Genomic DNA, 19,209 nt, shown 5'->3' on the forward strand with positions numbered 1-19,209 from the left:
TAATTTGTATGCTCGATTCGATGTTTTTGGTGTAACTAGTTCAATATGAAAATTTCTTGCTAAATCCTTGATTTTGGATGATCAAATGTTGTTAGATTGTTAAAGTGCATGTTTTAAAAGTGTTACTAGTATCATTAGCTTCGTTTTGATGTATAGGTTGATTAAGGAAACTCCAAGAACATGATTAGTGATTTTGTGAACTTGGATTAGGGTTTGATAAGCTTTACATGAACTTTTGATGCGTCAAATGCTATGAGATATTGTTGTTAAGTGTTTTGTTGCAATGTGTGTTTGATCACCTTCGAAACGGCATATCATACATGTAAAACGGTTGCCCGAATCATGAAATGCATATTTGGAACTTGAACTTTGATTATGGACGTTTAAATGCGGTTTTGGGGTGTGTAAGTGTTGAATTGCTTGATGAAATGTGTCTAGGTGTTTTCCTCGTCAAATTACCTTTCCGGTGATATAAAATACTTGTTCTAATTGTTTGCGGATCATAGATTGTGATTGTTTGGTTTTTGGTTCGTGCACTTGTGTTTCAGCAAAACAGTTCCTGGAAAGCCTTCTGGACGCCGTCCAAAACCCTGGGACGCCGTCCAGGTCTTTAAAGTGGGACGCCGTCTACACCCTGGGACGCCGTCCAGCCTTTCACACTGGGACGCCGTCCAGGCATTTGGGACGCCGTCCCATTTGCCTGCCAGGGGCTGTTTTGGTTGGTCGTTTCACGAAAAATATTTGGGATGTTCTAGACCTCCAATTCACTTTCAACTTGTTTTAACATGCTTATATATGAATAATTAGCATAGAAAATTTGTCCGAGACCCGACCCGAACATGTTGACTTTTCCGTTGACTTTGACCCGACCAAGTTTGACTTTTTGTCAAACTTAACCAAATACTTATGCAACCTTTCTAACATGATTAATTACTTGTAACTTGCATGAAACTTGACTAGTTGATTCACATGTTAATATAATCGAGTCGTAACGAGCCATAGGACTAATTGAACATCTTTGACCTGTCGTGTTTACCGTTATTGATACAAACCTATTGTTTAGGTCAAGACTAGCATTGTTCTTTGCACACGTTTACTTGTTGAAGTACTTTATTAACTCTCGCGCTCAAGGTGAGATCATAGTCCCACCTTTTCAACAACTTTTATACTTTTAAATCGTGGGCTGAGGAAACATATACTTTGTTACATCTTGTACTACTTACTTTTATGTTTTGAACACAAGTGTGAAAACAAACATTCCACGTGCGAGTTAGAACAAAAATGCCTCAATTCGATTATCATTAGTTACACTTGCAGGGTGTAAGCGAGAACTTATATTGTGTGGCCATACGGGTTTAACAAACCCTCATTCGGACGGTTCGCTACCGTTATGCGGATGAAATATATTTTTGTGTTTTAGTGTGGGTTCTAGCACTGTGTGATGGGGTAATGTTGGTTAAGTTTTGATAATTGAGTGCTCGCGTATAACAACACTTTTGGAATGAAAATGATTTGGATAATCTACGTTATGGAAATACAAAATCTTGTGGTTCAAAAACAACGTTTAATACTTACTAAACCTATGATTTCACCAACGTTTTCGTTGACAGATTCTTCTATGTTTTCTCAGGTTTTGAATGCTTAGTGATACATGCTTCCGCACTCTTTTGATACTTGCTTGGATGTCGAGTATACATGCATTTTGGAGCATCTTTTGAACTTATTTAAACTGTGTCGCATAGTTTTCATTTGTACTTATAACGTTGTAACTTAACTTGTGGTCAATTATCTTTGTAAACTTTGAAACAATCTTTACACTTGAATGGATGCGACATATTTTGGGTCAAACGTCTGTTTTAAAGACTTATGACCAGGTAATGGGACCTACATAGTCGACGCCGTCACTTGACGATTTGTCGGGGTCGCTACATGCTGGTTATTATCGAAGGTTTATCAAAGATTTTTCTATTCTAGCCAAACCTCTCACCAAGCTAACTCACAATGGGAAGAAGTTTGAGTGGTCCGAAGAACAAGAATCTGCTTTTAAGGTTCTAAAGGATAAATTGACCACAACCCCGATTCTATCATTACCCGATGACAATGACAATTTTGTAGTCTATTGTGATGCCTCGAACCAAGGTTTCAGGTGTGTCTTAATGCAACGTAACAAAGTTATAGCTTATGCATCTAGACAATTGAAGAAACATGAGAAGAACTATACCACGCATGACCTGGAGTTAGGAGCTGTGGTATTTGCATTGAAGATGTTGAGACATTATCTCTACGGAATAAAATTTATGGTGTTTACCGATCATAAAAGTCTTCAACATATCTTTGATCAAAAGCAACTGAACTTGAGACAAAGGTGTTGGGTCGAGTTATTAAATGACTACGACTGTGAGCTTAAATATCATCCTGGTAAGGCGAATGTAGTTGTCGATGCCCTTAGTAGAAAGGATCGTGCCAAACCGATCCGAGTTCAAGCTTTAAATATACGTATTCGTACGAATCTTACATCTCAAATCCGTGAAGCACAACTTGAGGCATTGAAGGAAGAGAATGTCCAACTCGAGGGACTTAAAGGTCTCGTAAAGCAACTTGAACTTAAGGGAAATGGAATAAGGTATTTCAATAACAGAATCTGGGTCCCAATCTTTGGAAATCTTCGAGAACTAGTCTTGGATGAAGCACATAAGACTAGGTATTCTATTCACCTGGGTTCTAGTAAAATGTATCACGATGTGAAAGAGTTTTATTGGTGGCCTAATCTGAAATCCGATATTGTCAGTTATGTGAGCAAGTGCCTTACTTGCTTAAAAGTTAAGGCCGAGCATCAAAAGCCATATGGATTACTTCAACAGTCGGATATTTCGCAGTGGAAGTGGGAATGTATCACTATGGATTTCATTACTAAGTTGCCCAAGACTTTAAATGGCAATGATACTATAGGGTCATAGTGGATCGTCTTACTAAATCTGCACACTTCTTACCTATCAAAGAAACTGACAAGATGGAGAAATTATCACAACTTTATATCAAAGAGATTGTCTCACATCATGGAGTCCCTATCTCTATCATTTCAGATCGCGACAGTCGATTTATTTCTAGATTTTGGAAAACTTTACAATCGGCTCTTGGAACTCAACTCGACATGAGTACTGCTTATCATCCGCAAACCGATGGTCAAAGTGAATGAACCATTCAAACATTGGAAGATATGCTTCGTGCTTATGTTATCGATTTTGGCAAAGGTTGGGATAGACACTTGCCTTTGGCAGAATTTTCTTACAATAACAGCTATCACTCAAGTATTAAGGCTGCACCTTTTGAAGCCTTGTACGGACGAAAATGTAGATCCCCACTGTGTTGGGATGAACTAGAGGACAGACAGTTAACTGGTCCAGAAATAATTCATGAAACAACCGAAAAGATCGTTCAGATTAAGAAACGATTAGAAACTGCCCGCATCCGACAAAAGAGCTATGCTGATATTTGTCGGAAAGATTTAGAATTCCAAGTTGGTGATAAAGTCATGTTGAAAGTATCCCCTTGGAAAGAAGTCGTTCATTTTGGCAAACGAAGCAACCTAAGTCCGCGTTTTGTTGGACCTTTCAAAATTAACGAAAGGATCGAACCCGTGGCTTATCGATTAGAACTACCTGCTGAGCTTAGTAATGTACACGATGTGTTTCACTTCTCAAATCTGAAAAAGTGTCTTGCTGATGACACACTCGTTATTCCTTTGGATGACATTCGCATTGATGATAAGATGCACTTCATAGAAGAACCAATTGAGGTCGCGGATCAAACTGAAAAATGCTTGAAACAGAGCACTATACCTATTGTTAAAATCCATTGGAATTAACGAAGAGGCCCCGAGTATACCTGGGAACGTGAAGACCAGATGAGACGGAAATATCCCCATCTCTTCTCAACCGCAGATGCATCCGAGAAGTCCACCTAAAACTTCAGGACGAAGTTTTTATTAACGGAGAGGTAATATGATGACCCTCAATTTTCCATTTCTGTTTATACTGTTCAACTATTAGGACTTTGTGCTCATAAACTTTATTTAACAAAACTTTGATTAAATAGAGATTTTTGATCAATATTTCCTGTTAATGTAAGTTTATGTCTTTCTGTGTTTTTATATTTATAAACTGTGTGTAATAATATTAAATGGTGACAAATTATGTGGATTAAAAATAATAATGAGAACTAAATAATTAAATAAAAGACATGGACTAATAAGTAAATGATTAAATAAAATGTATTTAAATAAAAGTAACATTTATATAAAATATATATATAAATTATATAAATAGATAGTTAAATGCCGAAAAAAATAAATAAATATATTTATTAATAAGAATTTCGGCCAAGGATAAAATAAAAAAAAAGCTTGATCCCTAAGTCATTCCTAATCCTACTCTAATCCTAATCCAAACTCTTGATTAATTCCCTATATAAAGCCTCATGTTATTCCTTAAATTGCACCACAAATTTAATCACAAGATCCCTCCCATTCCTTGCTGCATTAGTCGATTGTTTCCAGCTCTTTTCCCTCTTCTTTTGTCGAATAAAAACAGCCTTCCACAAGCCTGAAAATCGACTCACAACATCCCCCATTCAAGCCTGCAAATCGACACCCTCTGCAGCTCCTTGCAGTCGCCTTTAACCCTCATAAAACAGCCCTTCTTTCGCCAAGATCCAGCTGTTGTTCAGCCTCTTGTTTCGACCACCATAATAGCCCAACAACCTGCTGTTCTTCTACTTGTTTGTGAGCCATAACAGCCAATCATCAAACCCATGTTGCTGCGTTTTTTTCTGGTTTTTGCTAGTGCTGTTCGTGATCAAGAAGACTCAAGAAACCATCTGTTTTGGGTCGAAATTGCTGCTGTGTTCTTGCTGTTTCTGTGCAATGAAATCAACACCCATTCTCTTGATCTTAATCTCTAAAGGTATCCCTAAAACCCTAACTAGATATTACTTATTAATCAAATTACTTTAAATTATTATGTAAATTAATATGAACTTGTATATATGAATTTCGAATGGATAATGATAATTATAATAAGAACAAGTATTATGTTATAAGTATTATGTATAAGACGTGTTAAGAATTATCATAATGTTAGATGATAATGATTATGTGTAATGAAAAAGTAAAGTATGATAAAAGATTATGATCAATGATAATGGTTATGATTAAGGTTAAAAGAATGATTAAGAAGTATTAATAATTTGTTAATTATTAAGAATAAGGATCGTGGTTAATGAGATTAGGAATTATGATTATGATTATGAATAAGTTTTGGAATTAGTTTATGATTATGATTTTATGTTAATGATTAATAAGTTATTAGGTTATGTGTGACGATCACTCCAAATCCATATGGACGAACACGTCATTTATCGATTTCATTGCGAGGTATTTGACCTATATATGATACGTTTTGTAAACATTGCATTCTTTTGAAAAGGCACATCATAAATGAATATTTAAATCAAAGGTTTTCGACATCTGATGATTTCTACATATAGACAATCACCGTAAATAATAGTTTACAATAGTACTTCCATTGACAATGCAGTCAAAATAAGATACACGGTGATGATTTGGTGAATGCAACGTTTCCTTGAAAAATATGCCATGTAAGACTCAATGCACATAGCTTGTCTAACATATAAGCAAACAGCGGAAGACTTCTACGGAACCTGAGAATAAACATGCTAACAATTGTCAACACAAAGGTTGGTGAGTTCATAGTTTTAATGTTTCGCATAATCTGTGTCTAAAGGTGGATCACAAGATTTCAGTTGTTTCATCCAGAAATGTTTATCAAAATATTCTACGAAATTGAGCAATCTGGTAACTAAACTTAACGTATATATAATTTATACCCTTTGTATAATCATCTTAATAATACACGCAAACCAACGTGTACACTTCTCAAATAGCATACATCCGTTAAAAGGCTAGTGCTCTAGCTCGGACGGGGATATCAAGCCCTATGGATCCATATACTACTACTCGCGCCCACCAGTTCTTATAACCGGCAGTTACTAGTTACCAAAGCTAAGGGATTTTCGGTTCAAACTCAGTGTAGAATTTAGTATGTACATGTATCCATTGCGTTTAAAATAAAGTGCATGTATTCTCAGCCCAAAAATGTAAAGAGTAAAAGGGATCATATGAAACTCACCTTAGCAGCATATAAAGTCGTTCACCAAAATGTGACCGAAACTTGGATTACCAAATAACCGTAGATCTCAACCTAGAGAACATATGTTGGTCAATAAATGTCTATCAAGCTAGGTCAGGTCATAGTGTATCACAATCCTAATGCTCGAGATCGACATACAAAAGTTATCCAAAGTTGTTTCAAAAAGTCAATCTGACTCAATACTATAGTTGAATGATCATGGCAATCGAAACATTTTAACATTTCACATAGTTTCCCAATTCTTGTAAAATTAAACTATAGTTTTTATAAGGCTTTAAAATATGATAAAACAATCAATTTCGACAATTGTTCAACAAAATGAGACATGCCTTATTTAAGAAATCATTTACTCGGCTAGTAGTATTCAAAAACCCAATTTATCAATCTCGTAAACAGGTTGTTTAAATATTAATTGCAGATTCAAAAGCAATTCCAATTAACGTCAATCATAATTCAGTTGACCATATCTTTTAATTCGTTCATCAAAATTACGTGATTTCTAAATAAAAAGTTATTGATTTTTCGCCAGCTTTCCAACGACATGCATATCATATACCTTTTATCAGTAATATATGTATTTAGTTCGTGATTCATCATAAACTGTTTAACGACAAAATTTAGCATACAAGCATGCATAAATATATATACACGAGCACTAGACATGTATACACTATTAATATAAAAAAGATAAGATATGAATGCTCACGTATCAATATTGTGATTCAATATTGCAGGAAAGTACGTAGACGTAACGGAGATGATAAACACTAGGTTTGACTTGCGAATATTACCCATGAACATTACCCATAACCTCCATGGCAATAGCCCATAATTTCCTTAGCTCTAGCTTGCTCGAAAACTCGTTTTGAAATCATTTGGACATCACTCCGTCGTAATATTTTATGTATATTATTATTTTTGTATCGTAAAAATAATAATACTAATACTATTAATAATAAGATTAAGATTAATATTAATAATAATAATAATAATAATAATATATATATATATATATATATATATATATATATATATATATATATATATATATATATATATATATATATATATATATATATATATATATATATATATATATATTTAGAGAGAGTCGAGAGATAGATATATGAATGAATCAGAAACAGAAATCGCGAATTTATAGATGTGGCCAGCAAAAGGGTGACATGCGATCGCATGGCTTCCCAAGCCATTTCCCATGCGATTGCATGGGAAGGTATGACAGCTCACAAATGTTTTTGTCCTATGCTTGTCGACATATTTATTAATTATATTTATAATATATAATTTATATAATTAATTATATATTATATTAAATTCACGTGCATAGTTGACTTGTAATTTTTGTTCCGATAAGTCGTACGTCATCACGCGACTTATGTCCCTGTTCCGGTTTTTCGAACGTCCTTTCGTACGCTGAGAAAAACTTGCATTTTTCGTTTCGTGACTCGTACCTTTGTCAAAATATAGACTTAAATTATCCATAACTATGTCACTCGAAGTGTAGCTTTAATCAATTAAGTGTTTTGGTCATTTGCTTCTATAAATCATCGTCTCGTAGTATACACATATACATATATACATTTTCATTTTGAAATAGTGTTTTACTGTAGCAAATAGTGATTTTCGAAAACACTGTAGCTTTTCGGGTACTGTAGCAATTCGAAAATACTGTAGCAAATTAGTGTTTTGCTGGTTCATCTTAAACGTTTTAGTTAACTTATCTAAATATCAATCGAATCAATAATCGAATGTTACTAACGTTTACTAAATAACTTGAAATCATATATATATATATATATATATATATATATATATATATATATATATATATATATATATATATATATATATATATATGTATATATTGTTCGTGAATCTACGAGAACAGTCAAAGAATAATTGATTACATGAATATAGTTCCAAAACTTTGAGACTCAACATTACAGACTTTGCTTATCGTGTCGAAAATATTAAATCATATAAAGATAAAGTTTAAATTTGGTCAGAAATTTCTGGGTTATCACATTATGATTGATAAAAAGTTATGAGATAAACTAGAAAATATTTAGTAAATAAAAGCTATGATTTTATGTGCATGAGTTTGATTAATAAGTAATAATGATAATGATATACATGCATGCATGCATGCATACGTATGTATGTACATGTATACATTGTAGATATATGTGTGTGTGTGTGTATATGTAAATATATACATACGTGTATATGTATGTGTATATATGTATGTATATGTACATGTGTATGATGTATGAGTGTGTATTGTGTAAGTATATAAGGTTAGTAAATATAAAAGAAACGTAATAAATGTATATATAAGTACCATCTTTACACTTATGTATATGTAACACATACATAAAATATATACTTATATCGTATAGCTATAAACACATACATGTAGGATAATAATAAAGAATATATATGTATGTATCACATAGGTGTATTCTTATATATGTAACATATAATGATAAGATTGCATAATAGTTGATTAATTAATGAATAATACTATTATTATAACTTATAAACCTAACTATATAGTAACACCATAAATTACACTAAGTATATTATCACCTATATATATAATTAATAAGTACATTAATAATTTGTTATGTGAAGGTTATAATTAAAGATAACGTACAAAGTCTACAAACATCACCGCTACATGTGGCCTAGGGTGGTCCTTGTTGCCTTATGGGAACCGCTTGTGGATTTTCGAATGTCATGACTTAGATTCTGGTCAAGAATCCTGGGCGCCCGGTAACAACAGACCATTCGAGTGACTTGCATGATAACAACGAAGTTTGGGCAAGATTGTACAACATCTTTGTGAAGAATTATAACCCGAACTTTCCTAAACTAGAAACTTACTATAAGTGGAAGCTTTCCATAAAATAGAAACTTTTGAGAAATAGAATTTTTTTCTCGAAAACCGTCACTGTTAATATAGTTGCTATATTAATAAACTAACTTATGTCTGTTAGACATTAACTAATCGAACGTTATATCTCTAGGTTGAGATCTCTGATTACATACTCCATTCATACTACTTGCGTAGATTAACTTACTTGCTACTAAGGTGAACTTCATAGCCCCACTTTTTAACTTCTTTATATACTTATTTTAAATTTTTGGGGTGAGACACATGCTTGCTTTCAAACTGTTTTACGCTTAGACACAAGTACTCAAAAACTGTAGTGACCCTAACTTTTCCATAATTATATATTAAATGAAAACTATATTTGCATGATTAAATATTCTCAACATGTTAAGCAATCAAACTTGTTAAGACTTAATTAATTGAAATGAGTTTATGTAAACAATTGACCACCCCGTTTGCCTGATGATTCACGAACGTCATAATTTGTGATAATTATATAATCGTTTTATTTTTTTATGATGTAAGTTTTTATTTTATATATATATAAGAAGAAATACAATTAAATCAAAGATGTACAAGTAAAACACTATTTGCTACAGTAAAACATTATTTTCTACAGTAAAACACTATTTGCTACAGTAAATTTTCGCTTTGCTACAGTGAAATACTATTTGCTGCAGTAACACTATTTACTACAGTACACTATTTAATCGTATTCAATCCGTATTCGTACTCGTACAATACACAACTTCTAAATGTATATACTATTGGTATATACACTTCAATGATCAGCTTTTAGCAGCCTTAATGAGTCACCTAAACATGTGGGAACTATCATTTGGCAACTAGCATGAAATATCTAACAAAACAACAAACTAATGGAGCCTATATAGACTCCTCTAATTCACGTGAAGATCACGAACCACAAACACATTCTCATTTTAATTTTCATGCATCAAACTACTCTCTCTCAAGTTCTCTCTCATTGTACTAAGTGTTCTTCATCATCTTCATCAAAATCTACATCAATCTAGCTCATAAATCTATACATAAACCAACTTACAAAACAACAACTCAAGAACACATCAAGAACACTTCCAAGTTTACAAGATTACTTCCAAGCTTTCTAATCCAATCTAAGTAATCATCCAAGATCAAGAAACCTTTGTTATTTATAGTAGGTTATCTTTCTTATTCAAGGTAATATTCATATTCAAACTTTGATTCGATTTCTATAACTATAAACTATCTTAATTCGAGTAAAAATCTTACTTGAACTTGTTTTCGTGTCATGATTCTACTTCAAGAACTTTCAAGCCATCCAAGATCCTTTGAAGCTCAAGTTTATTTTTCATCATTTTCAGTAGGTTTAACTACTACACTTAAGGTAGTAATGGTGTTCATAACATCATTCGATTCATATATATAAAACTATCTTATTCGAAGATTATAACTTGTAATCACTAGAACATAGTTTAGTTAATTCTAAACTTGTTCGCAAATAAAGTTAATTCTTCTAACTTAACTTTTAAAATCAACTAAACACATGTTCTATATCTATATGATATGCTAACTTAATGATTTAAAACTTGGAAACACGAAGAACACCGTAAAACCGGACATACGCCGTCGTAGTAAAACCGGGGACTGTTTTAGGATGGATAATTAAAAACTATGATAAACTTTGATTTAAAAATTGTTCTTCTGGGAAAATGATTTTTCTTATGAACAAGAAACTATATCCAAAAATCATGGTTAAACTCAAAGTGGAAGTATGTTTTTCAATATAGTCATCAAGACGTCGTTCTTTCGACTGAAATGACTACCTCTTACAAAAATGACTTGTAACTTATATTTCTGACTATAAAACTATACTTTTTCTGTTAATATTAGTAATCTTTGGTTCGATATGAAACCATAGCAATTTGATTCACTCAAAACGGTTTTAAAACGAAGAAATTATGGGTAAAACAAAATTGGATATTTTTACTTGTTTTAGCTACACAAAACTTTGTAACAAATCTATACTAATCATAACTTAACTAACTTATATTATATTATACATGTATTCTAACATATATTATGTAATCTTGATAGACCATAGACACGTATACAATGTTTTGACATATCATATCGACGTCATCTATATATATTATTTGAAATAACCATAGACACTCTATATACGATAATGTTCGAGTTAGCTATACAGGGTTGAGGTTGATTCCAAAATAATATATATACTTTGAGTTGTGATCGAGTCTGAGACTTGTATACACTGGGTCGTGGATTGATTCGAGATAATATATATTGATTTATTTCTGTACTACTAACTGTGGACAACTAATTGTGGACTACTAATGTTGGACTGTTAAATTAACAAACTTAAATCATTAAAATATAATAAAATATGGTATGAATATATTTCTATCATACTTTGATATATGTATATATTTGTTATAGGTTCGTGAATCGACCCGTGGTCAAGTCATATTCTCGGCGAATTAAAAATCTATGAAAGTGAGTTATAGTCTGTAACACCCCGTCAAAAATCCCTTTAACGAAATGTTAACTCTGGTCCCAGTGCTTGGATTGACTTCTACGTGACAGCAATATTCTACGGAAGCAATTAATACTTGAGAATAAAACACGCAAAACGGATCAACAACAATGTTGAGTGAATCTACAAGTTTTAGGTAAACAATACAGTATGTTTAAGAAATACATTTTGAAAATGGTTATTAGTGGAAGACCACCAAGGTTCAATGTTAAAAGTTTGTAGACAACTCTGTGTCCCATTTCAAAAGTTTGTTGACACTACCATGTCAAGTTTCAATCATTTGTAGACAATACCATGTCAAGTTTCAAATATTCGTAGACAATACCATGTCAAGTTTTATTTCATTTGTTCGTAAACCACAATTTTAAATAACGTTGTATAGTATCTAAAAACAGTTATCAGAAAATAGTTTAAGTTCCTTGACCACGAGATTTTATAAGTACAACTCCAAGTTGCGAAACGTTTGCATAATCTATGAGCACCTGAATACTAGCAATGACCCGAGTATAGAATCCACTATACCCGCCTTTACCTCATAAAATGTTATACACTTGTTCAAGTGTCTTAATGTTCAAAGTAAATGCACCACAGTTTTTATAGCGGGTGAGGTTGTCAACCTAACAGATCCGTCCATCTAAATTGTGCCTACACCGATGGTATTTAAAGTATTCAAGCTAGAGGTTTTTTGAACAAACTCAATATACAGATATAGTACTCATGTCAATACAAAAAGTATTTGATAATGTAAGTATAACAGCGTGTATTCTCATCCCTGACAATATGTAAAAAGCGGGACTGTAGACTCACCTTGAATAAAGCTCGGAATGAAAAGCTGACAATTTACTTGTACGGTTTATAGCCGAGTAATGCAACCTAAGTATACGTATATAGGTTGGTCAATAAATATGTCCTAAACAAATGTGGTTTCATAGTATAAGTTGTCTTATTGCTCGACTCGACGCGTTTCAAAGTAGAAGTCAACATACAGTCAACTAATTCATGCAAGTCAAACAAAGTCAACCGAAGTCAAACCGAAAGTCAAACTTGGTCAAAGTAGTCAACTAAAGTCAACATCAGTTGGTTCATGTCAAATATGGGTCAACATGTCAAACCTAAGTCAAACAACACGTTTCAGGTCATGAATAATCATTTTCACAATTTCAGTTTATCGTTGTGCACAAAATTCATGAACACGTAGCATACTTAGCATATTATCTCATGGTACATAATTCATGCAAACATGGAAAACTCCAGATCGTAAATATACTTAAAATCTATTCCAAAAATTCTGGCTAGGGTCTCATACGATAATTAAAAGTCAGAAATCAGAAGGGGTACATTTGGGGTTCACCAAGTCAGTTTCTGACCGGGCACTGATTTGGTTTCGGCTATAACCGGAGTTAGGAACATGCAATTGATACAAGACCAGTGGAAATAGTTCACAAAGTTAAACTAACACATATAAAAAATCGAGCAATTTTGGTTTAGCCAATTTGTACAGTTTATTCATGCAAGTTGAATATTCGGTTTTTAAGCTCAATCAGAATTTACATAAAGTATGGCTCTATTGTGTCCAATGCATAAGGTTTCAGAGATTGACATAAACTAAAAATAAGTCACATATCATGTTAAAATTCATATTCCAGAAGCTTACGTGCTCATTCAATAAACACAATCCTCAGAGTATAAAACAGGGAGCAATTTACAGATTCGATTCTAGTCTCGCTAGTCACATTGGCACGCGATTATCCAAAGATCTAGATACAATTAACCTATGATATCTACATGAAAGATGAATTAATTTTTGAGTAGATTTCAAATATGCAAATATTTAATCACAGAAGTTAACACATCTTATTATACAAGGTCGTTTTCATGCAAGTGCTGTATAAAACTACTTTTACACTAATTCAAGCATAACTCGGGTTTCACATGAGCAAATGTGACGATCGCTCCAAATCCATATGGACAATACGTCATTCATTGATTTACTGTGACGATCGCTCCAAATCCATATGGACAATACATCATTCATTGATTTCATTGCGAGGTATTTGACCTCTATATGATACGTTTTGTAAACATTGCATTCTTTTGAAAAGGCACACCATAAATGAATATTTAAATCAAAGGTTTTCAACATCTGATGATTTCTACATATAGATAATCACTGTAAATAATAGTTTACAATAGTACTTCCGTTGACAGTACAGTCAAAATAAGATACATGGTGATGATTTGGTGAATGCAACGTTTCCTTGAAAAATATGCCATGTATGACTCCATGCACATAGCTTGTCTAACATATAAGCAAACAGCGGAAGACTTCTAGGAAACCTGAGAATAAACATGCTTCAAGTGTCAACACAAAGGTTGGTGAGTTCATAGTTTTAATATTACACATAATCCGTATATCAATGTGGATTACAAAAGTTAAGTTGTTTTATTCAAAACGTTTATCAATAGGTTTTACATAAAAGGGGGATCACAAGATTTCAGTTGTTTCATCCGAAACGTTTATCAATCGGTTCTACAAAGTTGAGCACCTTGGTAACTAAACTTTAACGTATATATAATTTGTACCCTTTGTATAATCATCTTAATAATACACGCAAACCAACGCGTACGCTTCTCAAATAGCATACGTCCGTTAAAAGGCTAGCGCTCTAGCTCGGACGGGGATGTCAAGCCCTATGGATCCATATACTACTACTCGCGCCCACCAGTTCTTATAACTGGCAGTTAACAGTTACCAAAGCTAAGGGATTTTCGGTTCAAACTCAGTGTAGAATTTAGTATGTACTTGTATCCATTGCGTTTAAAATAAAGTGCACGTATTCTCTGCCCAAAAATATATATTGCAAAAGCAATTAAAAAGGAATCAATGAAACTCACGCATATATATATATATATATATATATATATATATATTGTAAATCAGTTAATAAAGCATTTGCATGTATTCTCAGCCCAAAAATGTAGAGAGTAAAAGGGATCATATGAAACTCACACAAAATCAGTTTTAGTATTTGTATCCATTTAGTAAAACAGTTTATAAAACTGCGCATGTATTCTCAGCCCAAAAATATAATTTGAAAAAGGGATCATATGAAACTCACAGTTTAATATTGATATACAATATTGCAGGAAAGCACGTAGACGCATTGGAGATAATAAGCACGAGGTTTGATTCACAAAAATACCCCCGAATATTACCCATAACCTCCTTGGCAATAACCCATATTTTCCTTAGCTCTAGCTTTCTCGGAAACTAGTTTTGAAAAATTACTTGGACAGCACTCCGTCGTAATATTTTATGTACATTATTATTTTTGTATCGCAAAAATAATGACACTAATAATAAAAATAATAAGATTAATAATAATCTTATTATTAATAATAATAATAATAATAATAATAATAATAATAATAATAATAATAATAAAATAAATAAATACGGAGTAAAAATAATATATATGTGTGTGTGATTTATCTGGCCAAAACTCGAGAATTTATAGCACTTGGCCTGAAATTTTGCCTCATGCGATCGCATGGATTTTGGGCATGATGGCCATGCGATCGCATGGCCTCAATTTCCAGCTCAGAATCATTTGTCCATTTGTTTGTCGACATGATAAAATATTAATATAATATATATAATTTAAATAATTAATTATATATTATATTAAATTCGCGTGCATAGTTGACTTGTAATTTTTGTTCCGATAAGTCGTACGTCATCACTCGACTTATGTCCCGATTCCAGTTTTTCGAATGTCCTTTTGTACCTTTAGAAAACTTGCATTTTACGTTTCGTGTCACGTACCTTTGTCAAAATATAGTCTTAAATTATCCATAAACTATACCACTCATAGTATATCTTAAACTTTCAAATGTTTTGGTCATTTACTTCTATAAATTATCGTCTCACTATTTGTTAATATATATATAATATATACATTTTCATTTTGAAATAGTGTTACTGTAGCAAAGTCAATTTTTACTGTAGCAATTCACTGTAGCAAAGTCAATTTCACTGTAGCAAATAGTGATTTTTAAAAACACTGTAGCATTTTGGGTACTGTAGCAATTTGAAAATGCTGTAGCAAATTAGTATTTTACTTGTTCATCTTAAACGTTTTAGTTAACTTATCTAAATATCAATCGAATCAATAATCGAATGTTACTATCGTTTACTAAATAACTTGAAATCATATATATTCAAATAGATATATAAACCAATAAGTTTAATGTACGGTATCATGCAATTAAAACTTTGTTATGTTTTCAAGTTATAGTATATATATGTATCTATTTACATATAATGGTTCGCGAATCGTTGAGAACAACCGAAGGGTAATTGAATAGTTCAAAATTTTGAGATTCAACTTCATAGGCTTTGCTTATCGTGTCGAAGTCATTAATCATTTAAGATTAAGTTTAAATTTAGTCGAAATTTCCGGGTCATCACAGCAAACGACATGATATCCTAGTCTAAAGTGTGTGTTTTTAAATTATATTTCCAGTGGTATAAGTTTCACAAGCCAATTCGTGGTTTATCAAACCCAGATTTCTGATTACACAACAAAAACACAACGTTAATTTCAAATGGACATAACTTGATCATCCGGAAACGAAATCAAGCGAATCCAAAGCCTAAAATCAATAGTTTTTAGATAGATATCCATATAAACACTTTTAAATTATAGAAAACAAAGTCACAAAATCAGTAGCATAGAAATACAATTCGTGATTAAACCTTAACTCGTAATTCAGACAATATAACGACTACAAACGCGACCAATTGAGCAATAGAACATCTAAATCATATGATAAACAATTAAATCTGGAAAAATAGAGTTTTTAGATCTTACCCTAATCATACAATTGTTGGTATAGATACGTAGGGCTCGTCGAGAGGAACACGGATATGCGATCAATTTAACGATCAAGCAAACATCGAGGGTGTTCTTGAAGAAAAGATGATCGATGATGGTGAGTATTCATGAGATATGATGCACCATTTAACTCTTTATTTTCTGATTACTAATTTTACATGTAAAAGGTGATGCACATGTCTAAAAAAAATTATGGGATTACCTACTAATGGCCTCCTCTTTTTGACTAATATAAGATATTTTATGATATAATGGCCACCTTCTTTTGACTAATATAAGATATTTTAAGATATAATGGCCACCTTCTTTTGACTAATATGAGATATTTTAGGATATGATGTATGAGGTCACGGCCATGTGGCCTCGGGCTCGGGTCTCGGACTCGTTTTGTGTAAAAGCTCGTTCGCGCGTGGTTCGTTTCGAGTGCCGTTAACCGTACTGAATCTCCGGAACATTAACTAGTCGTTGAAACAAAATCACCGTGTTTAATTCATTAAGTAAATAATAAATTAAATTTCTTTCGTAAGTTCAATAATTATTAACAATAATTATTCTATCGTTTTTTTAGTTCCGTTAACTGAAAAGTTTTCTAGGTGATTAACTTTAATCGTGTCGTTTCTAGTTTAATTCGTCAACCGAATTAAGTTTACTAATTAATATAACATTTTAATTCAAGTAATCCACTAAGGATCAAGTACGCATTTAATTTCTTTAAATACCAAAAAAAAAAATTCACGTAAGTTCCATTAACTAACTAACGGACAGTTAACTAAAGTAACGAAAAAGTTGGGTTGTTACATTACCTCACCGTTATTGAAATTTCGTCCCGAAATTTGGATGATGGCAGTTATTGATGAAAATAAAATATTTTCGTATCATTAGAAATCCACGTTTCAACGTGAGCTTGAATTCTATAACGAAGTTTGCAAATAAAGTTCATACTTGGCTTGAATAGTTTGTCTTTCCAGACGTAAGCCTTCATAGATTCTTTTAATAAAAGAATTTGGTCATATACGATTGTTTCGTCAAATAATATGATAAGATTAAATAATCATTCGAGATCTCTATACGGATGGACTTCTAAGGTCCGTTCGATTTCGTAATGAATCCAGTTAAGTGTATAGAATTTCTTATCATCAAGAATATGAATGAAATGATTCGGTTACTGAATATGTCACTAATGGATGTATTAAAGTAATAGTTGTCCGCCTTGACTTTTCGATGTAATCACTATTGATTCTTCTAAATTCAAGGGATTTGAATATAATCGTTTGAAATATGTGAGATTTGAATCCCGGTAATTAAGGAAATTAAAATCATTTTCTTTTTAATTTAATACGATTATCTTAATTAGTTGACGCGTTGCTATGGTAAAAAGTTCTGATATAAATTAATCATCTCTGCGGCCTTATTTTCTCAACCTCAATCTTCTTACTTTCAAGATTCTATTTTCGAAAATTTTGTGAAGATGCTTCATCCGCTCTTGATTTTCGTTACTATTTTGACTGTGTATACAGTCATTCTTCTTTTTAGTCTACCACTAGAAGAATCTCTGTTCTTCTATAATGCTCTAGGGGTGACAGTATTTTTAATTCTACCACTCCTCTGTTTTTCAATACTTATTGATATAAATGGTTTATGATCTTCCATGTTTGTTATCTTTTATATTCTGACCTATTTTTCTAAGACTCATGCTTTTTATCCAAGAAGATCTTCAACTTGTTCTTCTATACATGGTCAAATAATACGGATCAATAGCCGATGATGATGCAGAAACATTCGCTGTTCATCGTCATAGTATCCGTTTTCACCTTGTTTTCTCTTCTCGACTTTAAATCAAGCAAGTAATGGTCCTGAATTCGTAGGTATGGAGTTTCGAATGATCATAATATACAAGGTAGAAAGGAAAGGTAATAGCACGATTTGATTTGTCAAATTACCAGAATATTCAAAAAAGACTGAATCATCAAGAAATATATTTTCTTGATATGTTTAGTAGTTAAATAGAATGAAAGAGTTATGTAACATGGTTCATGATGATTGTAAGGTCTGTGAATCATCATCTTCCATTAGAAATTCAGCATGACTTCGGAGCAAGATATTCTCTAAAGATATCATCGGATCCAGAATTACCTGGATTCTTTGAATATAAGGTTTAGTCCTTGTATTTATCCTTGGTCTCCTTCATGGTTAGCTCAATCCGTTTTTCAGTTCCAAATCTGAGCTTTTTCAATACGTTATTCTTTATCATCAAACTTTTGGCCATTAAGACCATATAATAGCTTTTGCTGCTTCGTCAGCATTCTCAAGGTTAACGAATCTGAATCGTTGGTTATCAATCCGAGATGGTTTCAAGAGATTTTATTTTTAGATGATTAAACGCTGATTGTAATCGTTAACGGATCTAATGGTTGACGAATAGGCGTTGTTGATATCAAAAGTAATGAATGATAATTTCGATGGTTTGATGTGATAATTCATCATGGAATACAAATGAATATAATTCATGAATGTAGTGATCTTTAGGAAGATAACACGTGCTAAAGCTTTACTTAGATTCTGATACGTCAAAATCAGAATATGTAGTAGTTGTTCTTTAGTGAACGGATA

The sequence above is a fragment of the Rutidosis leptorrhynchoides genome, chromosome 8 (assembly GCF_046630445.1).
Source record: "Rutidosis leptorrhynchoides isolate AG116_Rl617_1_P2 chromosome 8, CSIRO_AGI_Rlap_v1, whole genome shotgun sequence".
Classification (NCBI taxonomy): domain Eukaryota; kingdom Viridiplantae; phylum Streptophyta; class Magnoliopsida; order Asterales; family Asteraceae; genus Rutidosis; species Rutidosis leptorrhynchoides.